We start from the raw sequence: 13,266 nt of genomic DNA, 5'->3' as shown, positions 1-13,266 counted from the left end.
CCTCCCACCAACCTCCCTTCCCACTATCCACCAGCCTAGCTTCTCTCCCACTTCCTACCAGCTTCCCTCTCACCCATTACCCGCATCTCTCCAACCTCCCACCTACGTTGGCCTCCGCCTTACCTCCTATGTGTAGAGGATGAGGTCTCTTCTCCACAACGCTATGAGAGCAGGGATATTTGCTTCATTAGTTGACCACTGTATCCCCAGGACTTTGCACATAGTAGGTGCTCAATAAACACATGTTGCACAAGTGACACTCTAATGGTCTGATTTGTTCCAAGAAACTTCTTCAGCTGAAAACTCCAAGGAGATCGGCCCGTGGGAAGAGCAGGGTGGACTCTGAGCCCCTCAGTGGTGGCTGACATGCCTAGAGAGAACCACACTGAGGGTTTTGCCTTTGATGATGACACACGGAGTCAGGCCTGGCAGTCCCCTTGGCTGATGCCACCAGGGACACCCCGGTAGTTCTGTAGCTTTCCCTTAATCATAAATATCTCCCCTTGGTGTCAGCAGACCCCGTGGAAATCACCAGAGGAAATACTGTCATTAAACCCCAATAAATTCCTAAATGCCCAAGCCGACTGCACCAATTTACAGCAGGTTTTGACTTTAATAATGTTTTGTCTTAGATTTGGCCCTAATTATAAATCATTTGCAACTGTGGTTTAAACCATAAGCAAATCTTACATGGCATTCTTATTATCTACTTAATATCGCAAAGAGAAAGATTTATGGAATCACATTCTGGGAATTAAGCAAACGAGGAAACTTTTAGGTGAGGGTGAAACACGTGAAAATTATAGTTTTGTCATAAAACGTTGATTGATCAATGATTATTGTAAAACGGTGGTAACTGTGCTGGCGTCAACATAAATCTGTAATTGGCTGGATTTATTCTTTTTCAAAATACTATATTTCCTACAGTTTTGACCATCGTGTTAATATAAATGTCAGATTTACTGTGGTTTTAACTTAATTAACTCCATTTAGCTTATGCATATATGTGTGTGTGCGTGCGTGTAGGATGTATGTGTGTGAGTGTATATATATATACACAGATTTATATATGTTATACATATCCTTAAAATGCATTGTCCACAGTCACTTTTACTTTTTACATAATGGTTTGTGGTTTTCTTCAAATATAATTTTTTACACATTTGGGAAAAACCCATTTTGTGTATGAAGCCAACTCTTGCTGCAGAAATGGGTTCAAAGCACTGTTTGAGTTTTTCACCTGTGGGGTGACCACATCAGGTAATAATATTGCATCTTAGGAGACAGGGAAGACGCAAAAAGATCCTGAGTCAGGCTCAAATCTTGACTCTGCCATTGAGTGGCTGTATCACCCTAAAGAACCTATTCTACCTCTTTTTGCCTGTCTCATGTGTAAAATGGGAATAGATTAATTGTCCCTACTTCAGAGGCTACTGTGAGGCTTAACAAAGTGACGAATGTTATGTGGTTGGCATGAGGCTTGCCATGCAGTGGATGCTGAGTGCATGTTGTAGATGGCCCTTCCTTCTGCTTCCCAGCCAGGGAGTGGACTTGTGATGTTTGGGGTAGCATGCCTCAAGGAGTGAGGTCAACGGAGAATCCTAACCCTCAGAGGAACCATCTTAGGAAGGGCCAGTCCCAGTGCCAGAGGGAACCGGCCCAAACACCAGAATCATCTTCTAACCCAATAGAACTAGGGAGATGGTGGGTTCAGATCAAAGCCATACAGGGACAGATAACCATACACTAAATCAAATTTAAAATAATAATAATAAAACAGTAGCTCCCACTTACCCAGAAATACTTGCTTTGCATCAGGTCCTATGCATTTTTTTAGTGGAGAGTAAAGGTCTCACTCTGCCACCCAGGTTGGAGTGCAATGGTTCAGTCAGAGCTCACTGCAGCCTCCAACTCCTAAGCTCAAGAGATCTTCCCCCTCAGCCTCCCAAGTATCTGGCACTACAGGTGCTTGTCACCATACCCAGCTAGTTTTTCTAGTTTTTGTAGAGATGGGAGTCTCACTACGTTGCCCAGGCTGGTTTCAAACTCCTGGCCTCAAGCGATCCTCCCAAAGTGTAGTATTACAGGTGTGAGCCACAGTGCCTGGCCCATAATTCTTTATAGACTTGCTTTTGTTAAAGCTCAGTAAAGGCTGCTAGCACATCAACCTTGAGACGAGAAAATTATGATTTCAGAAATGTGACTTGCCCAAGGTCACACAGCTAATAAGTAGTGGAGCTGAGACTCCAGGCCCACATTCTGAGGCACGGAGTTTTACTACCTCTGACTGTTATTGAGCCACACATCCCTCCAGCAGCTGCCCTCTCTCCTGGCAGCATGCATTCTGAGCCGATAATTCCTTCCAAGTCTAAGCCAAGGAAAAAGGAGGCCCAATTCAGCCACTGCAGTCTCTTCCTGTCTAATTGCTAAGGACAGAGCTGAGAAGTCATTGCTTTGAAGCTGAAACTCTTCTCTTTCTGTGGAGTTTCACATTTGTATTTAATCGTGCTTTATTATTCTTGATTCACACTGTGGAGCCAGTCAAAAATATTTTCTGAGGGCCTATTCTGAGTCATTGATTCGTGGTGTCTGTTCTGAAGTTACCCAGGGTCAAGTGAGTCAGCTGTGGGTAAATGAACCCAGACACTGGATTTCACTGAAAAGTAAACACTCCAAGCAATGGAAAAAAAAAATGTTGGTCTCATATATAACTTTCACATGCAACCTTCCCTCCAGTCTTCCCCTTCTTCCTCCATTTCTCCCCCATCTCTTTCTCCCTCTCCCTCCTTTCCTTCCTTTCCACATCGATTTTTCCCTTTTCTCATCTCTTTCTCCCTCTTTATTTTCTCCAGTCTTCTCTCTCCTTCTTTCAAACTTTTTTCTCCCATTCCCTTTTCTCTCTTATTTCTCTCTCCGTCTCCCTCTCTTCTTTCTTTTCTTTCATTTTTCTCTTCCTTCTTCTATTCTCTTGTTTCCTATATTCTTTTCTATTTTGCACACAGGATTTTGTTTTTATTTAGGTGAGACCCACACAGCAGGAAGATGACTGCTACTGAAAAGATAATTTATTACTCACAGTTCCCAAGAGGAGGGGGCGTAACACGTTACACAGGGCAGAAGAAGCCAGGGGAGAGCACAGGCCAGGGCCTTTATCATGGATTTTGTTTTCTCAGTTGATGGTGGCCAAAATAAAATAATAATAATAATAATAGGCTGGGCATGGTGGCTCACGCCTATAATCCCAGCACTTTGGGAGGCCGAGGCAGGCAGGTCTCTTGAGCCCAGGAGTTCGAGACTAGCCTGGGCAACATGGTGAAACCCAGCCTCTACAAGAAGTACAAAAAATTAGCCTGGCACGGTGGTGCACGCTGTCCTCCCAGCTATTTGGGAGGCTGAAGTGGGAGGATCTTTTCAGCCTGGGAGGCAGAGGTTTCAGTGAGCCAAGATTGTGCCACTGTACTCCAGCCTGGGAAACAGAGTGAGACCTTGTCTGAAAAACAGTAATACTACTAATGATAACAATATCATGGATTTTGCTGGAAAGAACAGGTGAGCCAAGGTAGGCAGACTTAGCACTGGCCATTTTGAATAATTTCGGCTGACTCTGGGCTATAGGGGCAGTCCCTAGTTGTCTGGTTCCTGGTCCTGGGGTGATTTGGAACAGGGTGATAGTGTCCTGGAGGGCAGGAGGTTGAAAAAAAGACTCAGGATTGGTTGGTTTGCATACCAAAGGCTTGCTCAGAAGGGAAGTGGTTTGCTATCTCTAGGAATTACCTAACCCTGGGAGGGGCACTCCCTCCCTGGATCCTCAAGACCTCCACAATTCCCAAGCATCATCAAAGACAGAAAGTGAAAAACATGATTTCTACATCTTTTTTCATTCCTCTCTTTTATTCCTTCCCCTCTCCTCTTCTCTGTTCTCCTTTCTCGTTCTCTCCTCCTTTCTGCCTCCCCAAGGCCTGGGAAGAACTCATCGCAAAGGTTCAGGAAAGCAGTAATAAAAGCCTAGGTTGAGTGGGTGACAAGAAGCCAAGTGAGGAACAGGCAGCGTCACGAACTACTTGGGAGGTAGAACGCTCATTTTCAGTGACTGGATGTGGCTCCGACAGCCCTGCTCAGCTCTGCCTGCTGGCCCGAGCTCCACACCACCACTTCTGGGAAAGCCGCCCCTTCCTTGCTCCAATGATGGCGGCTGCTGTGTCCTCACCCTGCCACTATCCTGTGGGTTGGTTGTTTTGCCCAGGCCTGGAATTACCCAAATCCCCTTAAATACACGACTGCAAATGAGGACCCTGGAAAAAAAGGCAATAATTGTGACAGTAACTCACGGGGCCAGGCCTGACACGTCTCTAATTGCCTGCTAAAATTGTCGCTGTCTCCTAAAGTGCAAATTATCACCCGAAATGACAAGAATAATGAATGAGTAACTCTGATGTAATGCAACAATTAGTCCTCAAAGACACTGTCTAATATGGTAATTCAGAACACCCACTCCTTGTTATTAAGTGCCTGATAATTATTTAATTATCTAGCTGCCAGCATGATTTACTTGGTTTATTTAGCTGCAGATGTGGGCAGGAGCGTTCGGGTTTAAGGTCAGAGTGAGCTTGCCCCTCCGCTGGCTGCTACATCGGTTTGCTTGGGTGCTGGAGGCTGCCGCCCGTCTGACTTCCCTAATTGGCTTTGGCAGTCCTGACCCAAAGTCGGAAAATTGCCTCTTCTCCACCCCCGGCTCCGGTTCAGGGTCACTCAGGGGCTGAGGGTCTTAAAGACCAGGACTGAGAGTGCCTGCCTTCCCCTGCCCCTTCAGACCCTCCGACAGGTGATCAGAATATTTGGGGGCAGCAGCTGCCCCCACTGAGTTTGATGCGAGTGTTTACTGTGCTGGGCACAGCGCCAAGTCCTACACAAGTGTTAGCTCGTTTAATCTTCATAATAGTGCCAGGAGGTAGAGACAACTGGTGTCGGCATTGGACAGAGGAGGAAACTGGGACTTGGAGAAGTGAGGTCATTTGCCCAAGGTCCCACAGTGAACGAATGGTGGGCCGGGACGAGCCTCCCTGTCCCCAGAGCCACTCTACTCTCCTGGACCCTGACAGTTGCAATGTGAGGCTGGCCTCAAAGCTGTGAGTCACAGCTCATCCCAGGCCAGTGCATGCCCAGAAGGGTCTGGGCAGGGACTCAGGAGGATCAGTGTCCTGCTCTCCAAATCGTAAAATCACTGATAGGGAAAGCAGAAAGAGTGGATCTAATCTCTGTTGGCTCAAGGAATTAACCCAGAGCCAAGGAGTAGAAGGTATTACAGAGAGACAGAGGGGATCTACAGAAAGGGCCGCTTGCCAGCTGAATGCACTTGGGCAGGTTCCTTACCCTCTCAAAGCCTCGGTCTCCTCATCTGTAAAGTGGGGATGGTCAGAATTTGCCTATGATCACCTGTTGAAAGTACCCTCATCATCAGATACTCTCCACCTTGCACCCTGTTGGGTTTCCTTTACACTAAATGTACCTGAATCTCTGATTATCTTGTTCATTTATTTACTTATCCCCCCTCCTACCTGCCCCCACCCCCACCCCCACACACACATATAATATAAACTCCAAGGGAGCAAGGACCCTGTCTGTTTTATTCCTCCTTCACATTCCCCGCATTGAGCACAATGCTTGGCACATCATAATCTCAATAATCTCAATAAATATCTGTAGAATGAATGAACAAATGAAAGAATAATCAGAATGGTCCCTAGCCAGCTACCCCCTTGCCCAAGTGATTCCCCAGCATCTCCATGCACACAGCTCCCTACTCCCCATCTGTCCTGGCCATTAATGCTGATGACACCTTACCTTTATGCCCGTACATTTTCACCACACAAAAGGCCATGATGACCACTCCAGCCACAGCTGTCATTTCCTTGCTCTGGTCCTCAGCTGACCTGAGACTCCAAGCTTCCACCAGCTTCCTCATTCCACATTTCTGGGGGATAAGTCTGATTGGTCCAGGCCACCTGGAACAGATGATCTTGGCATCCCACACACCCACATTTCCATAATGCTCCCCACTTCCAAGCACATCTGCCCAATCTCTACCTTCCAGCACATGACTCTGTCTGCTGCTGGAGCTCTCTGTGGCTACACACAGGCCACACTGAGAATTAACCTCCCCGGGAGTCACTTTCAGTAAGGGCTGCCAGGAGTTGGTGGGTAAATAGCCCAGCTCCCTCATCCCTCAAATTGAGATCACACAGAAGTGTGAATTCTAGATTGCCTCCCCCACTTTCCCAGTAGGATAAAGCCCCGTCTCTCACGTAGTAGATGCCATTGGCGCCCCACTCAGATCCCATTTGAAAGGTCAATGCATCCAACCTCCTTGATTGTACATTAAATGTGCATTAAACTGGTGTTGTACATTAAATGTATATTAAACTGGTAATGTACATTGGTAAGTCCAGCCCCCCGCTATGGTGAATGTTTGCTGCTAACACAGCAGCATCCCACAGCTAACATTGCCCTCCACTGACAGGAGCTGCCTTACCTGGAAATCCTGGGGAGGGTGCACCATCCCCTCTGCACCAGTTGGCTACATTGCTGTCATGTAGCCAATAATTGACTAATACAAGGGTACAAAAGGCCAGCCTCTTTACTCCAAGGCGGGACAACTCTAGGGTGCAAGTCACACTCCAGAGCTCCTCGTGGAATCAACTGCAAGCGCAAGATGTTACCTGAAACCATGTCTTTTACTAGCTCAGGAAAGGCAGGGCCAAATCTCTCTTGCTCACTGCTGCATCTCCTGCACATAGCATAGTATTTGTTGAGTTAGTAAATGAGTGAACAAATGAATTCATTCATTCATTAACTGATATGGGTGAATGAATGCATATACATGTATAAACAGATGTATGTACGTATGCACATCAATGAACACATTCAAGCCATATAATTCCCAAAGCGGGACCTAAGCACCTATTTTCTAAATTATTAGCATGTGCATTTAAGTGGCTAAAGATCAGCAAAAGGAGAGGTCTGGGCTGGAAGTCAGATGGACGACCTCAGTTTTCATCCTTGACTCACTGGGTGACATCTGTTAAATCAGAAAAGCACATTTATTTTTCTCCATGTTTTTTTCCCCAACTTAAACACTGTATAAGTTTATGTTGTGTGTGTGTGTTTTTTAAACTTTTTAATTTTGATATTATTTTAGACTCCCAGAAAAACTTTAAAATAGTGTTTCTGGCCCGGTGCAGTGGCTCATGCCTGTAATCCCAGTACTTTGGGAGGCTGAGGTTGGCAGATCGCTTGAGCCCAGTTCAAGACCAGCCTGGGCAACACAGCAAAACCCTGTCTCTACAAAAATACAAAAATTAGCCGGGCACAGTGGCATGCAACTGTAGTTGCAGCTACTTGGGAGGCTGAGGCAGGAGAATTGCTTGAGCCCAGGAGACAGAGGTTGCAGTGAGCCGAGACCATGCCATTGCACTCCAGTCTGGGTGACAGGAGTGAAACCCTTTCTCAAAAAAACAAAAATAAAAACAGAGTCATTTCATCTGCGTTTCCCCCAGCTTGCCCTAATGTTCATGGTTTGTGATGTTGAAATCCTCTGTTTAAGTGCCTGGTGATCATTTTAAGGAGTGAGAGGTGAACACAGCCGTAGAAAGGAAGTCAGTTTCAGGAAACACAGAATGAAAATTCACCTGGCTTAGCAGCCTTCAAAAATGAGGCGGCGGCAGGCAGACAACATTTCTGCCCCTCTCCGTCTCTCTCCATGCGTGGTGCATCTGCGGTTTTCTTTTATTTGTGGTCTATCACCTCCTATGCCATGGCAAACAAGAGACTTTATAAATATTTCAAACACTAATAATTTGTGCTGTCCCTACTTAGACTTTTAAATGAATCTAAGAGCATTTCTCTTTGAGGAACCTGCCAAACTGCAGGCGGGTGAAAGAAATACCACCGCCCCCTGTCTGAGCTGGGTACTTGATGTAGACATGGGACCAGAGGCTATGACTGCGGGTGTGGGATGCCCCTGTCTCTCCCACACACCTCCCTTACCCCAGCATCTGCTCTGGTGAAGCTCTGCCTAGCAGGACAATGGCCAACCTCATCTCTGGATCCACAGAGTGGGGAGATTCTCTCTGCTCCCACAAATGGAGAAATTGAGGGCTGCTAAATTCATGGTTGCTGTTTTAAGAGCTTTGGATTATTTTTTTTTAGATGGTGTTTCACTCTGTCGCCAGGCTGGAGTGCAGTGGCACGATCTCAGCTCACTGAAACCTCCACCTGCTGGGTTCAAGCGATTCTCCTTCCTCAGCCTCCCGAGTAGCTGGGACTACAGGCGTGCACCACCACACCTAGCTAATTTTTTGTATTTTTAGTAGAGACAGGGTTTCACCATGTTGGCCAGGATGGTCTTGATCTCTTGACCTCGTGATCCACCCACCTCGGCATCTTAAAGTGCTAGGATTACAGGCATGATAGGCCCAGCTTTGGCTTTTAAGTCAGACATTCTTGGTTTAAATCCCAGCTCATTCACTGTGTAGCCTTGCGCAAGTCACCTCTGTGAATCTTTGTTTCCTTATCCATGAAGTAATTATTTTCAGATTAAATGAAATAGTGTGTATAAAGTGTGCAAGGCCTAACATAGGCCAAGAGCTCAATGCACAGTAGCTAGTATTTTCCCTTTGAATATTTCCTAGTCATTTATAATGGCTCAAACATAATAGAAGTTAATTTATTATTCACATAAACTACCCAATGAAGCTCCAGCTTTGAAGCCATGGGAGATCCTCCATAAATTTGTTCCTACCTAACACTCAGCAAGCAGGAAGGAGAAGGACATGCAGCATCGTCCAGAAGAGGTTCCTTCTGTCCCTCACAAAGCTCACAGTCTAGGGAGAGAACTATGGAAACGACAACCCATAATATGCAAGGTGGATCCTCAAGAGAGCAGGCACCAAAAACACTTTGGGAGAACAGAGAAGGGGGAAGTTGTTTTGAAAAGTAGAGAATATGCTGGCACACCCTGTCTGAAACCCTTCAATGGTGAATGGTGTCTCATTATTCTTAAGCAAAATAATGATCTCCTTCTCCAGCCTTCAAGGACTATGTGGTCTAGTCCCTGCCAACCTCTCCAGCATGGCAGTCCTGACACTCCAGGCTTTTTTTTTTTTTTTTTTTTTGACATGGAGTCTCACTTTGCACCCAGGCTGAAGTGCAATGGCGTGATCTCGGCTCACTGCAACCTCTGCCTCCCAAGTTCAAGCGATTCTCCTGCCTCAGCCTCCTGAGTAACTGGAATTACAGGCATGAACCACCACACCCAGCTAATTTTTGTATTTTTAGTAAACACAGAGTTTCACCATGTTGGTCAGGCTGGTCTCAAACTCTTGACCTCATGATCCACCCACCTCCATCTCTCAATGTGCTGGGATTACAGCCATGAGACACTGTGCCCAGCCAGCTTCTTTTTATTCAGTTAGTCAACCATATAATTTACCTTCCAAACCAGGCCACTTTGGAGAAAGGAAGAGAATGCTATTAATCAATAAGCCAGGACAATAGGGACTGCCTAGGGTAGACCAAGATGGGCAGTCACTGTACACCATCATTCCTGCCACAGAACCTTTGCACATGCTGCCCTCCCTATTCCGCACTCACCTGGCTAACTGGACCTGAAACTTCAGCATCCCTTCTTTAGGGAAGCCCCTTCTAATACACCAATTTAGTCAGATCCCTTGTTAAGCATTCTGCTAGAACTTGTTTCATTAGGGGCACTAATTTAGATTTCTAAATACATACTCAATTGTGTCTGTATTTGATTAACTCTCTGTTTTGAACAGGATATAAACTCCATGAAGTTAGAGACTGTGTCTCTTTTTGTTCACCCTTTATCCCCCACGTCTGGCACATAGTAAGCATTCCACAAATGCAGCACTGGAATGCATGAATAATTGCTGACCTCTCCCTGGAGAGCTCAAAATAGAAACCTTCTGATGTGAGAGGACATTTCAATGTGGTCTAAAGAATAAGTAAAGAATGGGACTCCAGTCCGGCGGCAGCCATCAGGTAAGCCAAGACGGGTGCATACAAGTACATCCAGGAGCTATGGAGAAAGAAGCAGTCTGATGTCATGGGCTTTCTTCTGAGGGTCCACTGCTGGCACTACTGCCAGCTCTCTGCTCTCCACAGGGCTCCCCGCCCCACCCGGCCTGATAAAGCGTGCCGACTGGGCTACAAGGCCAAGCAAGGTTACGTTATATATTGGATTCGTGTTCGCCGTGGTGGCCGAAAACGCCCAGTTCCTACGGGTGCAACTTACGGCAAGCCTGTCCATCATGGTGTTAACCAGCTAAAGTTTGCTCAAAGCCTTCAGTCCGTTGCAGAGGAGTGAGCTGGACGCCACTGTGGGGCTCTGAGAGTCCTGAATTCTTATTGGGTTGGTGAAGATTCCACATACAAATTTTTTGAGGTTCTCTTCATTGATCCATTCCATAAATCTATCAGAAGAAATCCTGACACCCAGTGGATCACCAAACCAGTCCACAAGCACAGGGAGATGCGTGGGCTGACATCTGCAGGCCGAAAGAGCCGTGGCCTTGGAAAGGGCCGTAAGTTCCACCACACTATTGGTGGTTCTCGCTGGGCAGCTTAGAGAAGGCACAGTACTCTCCAGCTCCACCTTTACCACTAATATAAGTGAAGTTTGTAAAATTCATACCTAATAAACAATTTAGGTCAAAAAAAAAAAAAAGAATGGGACTCCATGGAGAAGCAGATGAACAGCTTTCAAGGTGGAGGGAATTGCAGTGAGCAAAAGGAAATGTTGGGCCACAGCAAAAGCAGGAGTTGAATAACTGGAGCACCAAAGTGTGGGAGTGAGCTGGAGGGGGCAGGTCAGCTTGGAGAAGCCTTGAGTGCCCAGCGAAGGCCTGACTCTCAACAAGCAACAGGGAGCCATGGAGGACACTTACCATTGGGTGCCTTTGAGGGACACGGTGCTGGAGGCAGAATATAATCCCCACCTCCTCCAGGTAAACCTAGAGTCTGCTGGCAACAGAAGCTTGTTAAGCTTTTACTTGGAGCACAAATCTATTTTTTATTTTTCTAATTTTTTAGAGATGAGGTCTCACTCTGTCACTCAGGCTGGAGTGCAGTGGTACGACCATAGCTCATTGCAGCCTCAAATTCCTGAGCTCAAACGATCCTCTTGTTTTGCCTTTTGAGTAGCTGAGACTACAGATGTGAGCCACCATCCCTGGTTAATTTTTAAAATATTTTTGTAGAGATGGGATCTCACTACATTGCCCAAGCTGATCTAGAACTTGTGGCCTCAAGCAACCCTTTTACTTCAGCCTCCCAAAGTGCTGAGATGACAGGCATGAGCCACTGCATTCAGCCACAAATCTATTTTTAATGGAGGCTGGGCATGGCGGTGAGCACAGCCACATCTGAGGCACTTCTGATGCCTGAAGTGTAGTTTGAGAAACACAAACACAAACATGGCTATTTTTTAAAGCTCTACCCAGGGCTTTCCCCACCAGCTATGGCCTACAGAAAGCACTTGATGTACTAAGGTCACCCAGCTAGGAATCAAGCCCTGATCCTCAGTCCTGTGTCCTCCCATTGTGCTACTCTGCCTCCTGAGTAGGGCCTGGGAGAAGACACCAGTGGCCCTTCAGAGGGGGTCTTATCTAGCCCTGGAACCGGACAGAGCTATACCTGTCCCGAGTGATGGGCAGCTCTCACCATTCCCATGCACACCAAGGGAGGGGGCGGAGCAATTGTCCTTGATGACCTGGTGTCTCCCAAAAAAATCACACCTCCCATTCCTGGAGCATTTCCTGTGATCCTTATTCCATCTGAAACACACATCAACTCTTGGAGCTGGTCATCATTCTCCTCTTTTATTTTAACGGTAAGGGAACTGAGGCTCAGAGAGGTTGGGTAACTTGCCCAAGGTCATACAGCTTGTGAGTGGCTCAATCCAGATTTGAACACAGATCTGACTCCAGAACTTTTTAACCCTGCACTAACCATTGCCAAAAGAAAAATAAAGAGTGTCCTGGGGAAAGTTACCCTTTCTCTGTGGAGACTTACAAGAAAGAAAAAAGACAGGCATCTTCCAGTCTGAGATGAGCTGAAGAGGGTCCCACCAGACTCAGTGGAAGGACATGATGACTCCAATGGGCCTGCCATCCCTCAGATTCTATTTGCAGGGCTGTCCCTGTCAGGACAGATGAAGCATCATCCAGTTAGGCATGCTGTCCACCTGGCTGTCAGCACAGCATTAGTTATAATGCCTAAGCCATAGCCAGGCTATGATGAAGAATTCAGCCCTGGCTCCTCAGCAGGGAATGCAGTTGACTTTGGAACCAGCTGTCCTGGCAGGCCCAGTACAGCAAATGTGGCTTAGATGTGAGCCCCAGTCTGAGGACTTAGGGTCGGCCACAACTCCTGCCACAGGCAATCTGGCACCCAGAGAGATGGTGGTGGCCAAACTGTTCATACGGGGCCATTTGTGTGTCTGACAGCCGCAAGCGCTTGTCCAGTAGTTCAGATGATGGAATGTGTATTTCTCATAATGGACTGTGGAGTCCAATAAATGTATTCTTCATGACTCAAGACAAAGAAATGCTTTAAGAACTGGTCACTCTCTCACTGAATCTTCACAACAACCAACGAGGATGTCTTCTATGCCCCATGATCCCCACTTTGCAGTTGAAGAAACTGAGTGTCAGAGAGAGAAAAGGCCTGGTTGAAAACTCACCAATGGTGGCCCAGAATAAGCTACCTTCCTACGTGGCAACCCACTGCTCAGCATACGAGGCTGCCGTAGCTGGAGCCTTCAGTCAAAGTTAGCCCCTTCCAGTCTTATTTCTGCATCAGGTTCTCCACTAAACTGGAATTTCTTTGGGGACAGGGATCGCATTGCTTTTAGCTCTCTACCCACCCATCCTGGGAAAACAGTGGGTGTCCAAATGATCGCGATTCTCATAGTGTGTTGTACCCTAATTATTTATATGTATAAATTCATACTTCCACCAGATCAATCATTCGCAGGCTTTTTTGAACTAAGGAACCATAGTAAAATACAAAACAAATGGTGGTTATTTGGCAATTATGTCAATGAAATTATCACAAGAGAGGGTATTATCCTACAAGGGATCCAGAGAGAGTTTTGAAATTTTCTGGTCCACAGAGGCTGCTGTCCCCAAGTCACTAAAAGAAAATGCTGAACAAGAAAACTCAGGGAAAAAAAATATAGTAGATATTTAT

The 13,266-nt window shown here is 46.3% G+C and overlaps 1 pseudogene; it reads left to right on the top strand.

The window, feature by feature from the left end:
- Window positions 1-7,979: 7,979 nt before the first annotated feature.
- LOC129023213 (large ribosomal subunit protein eL15-like) lies at window positions 7,980-10,681 on the top strand (annotated as a pseudogene).
- The last annotated feature ends 2,585 nt before the right edge of the window (window positions 10,682-13,266 follow it).

The sequence above is a fragment of the Pongo pygmaeus genome, chromosome 23, assembly GCF_028885625.2.
Source record: "Pongo pygmaeus isolate AG05252 chromosome 23, NHGRI_mPonPyg2-v2.0_pri, whole genome shotgun sequence".
Classification (NCBI taxonomy): Eukaryota; Metazoa; Chordata; class Mammalia; order Primates; family Hominidae; genus Pongo; species Pongo pygmaeus.
The sequence above is the reverse complement of the archived record's forward strand: the minus strand, read 5'-3'. Positions and strand labels throughout refer to the sequence as shown.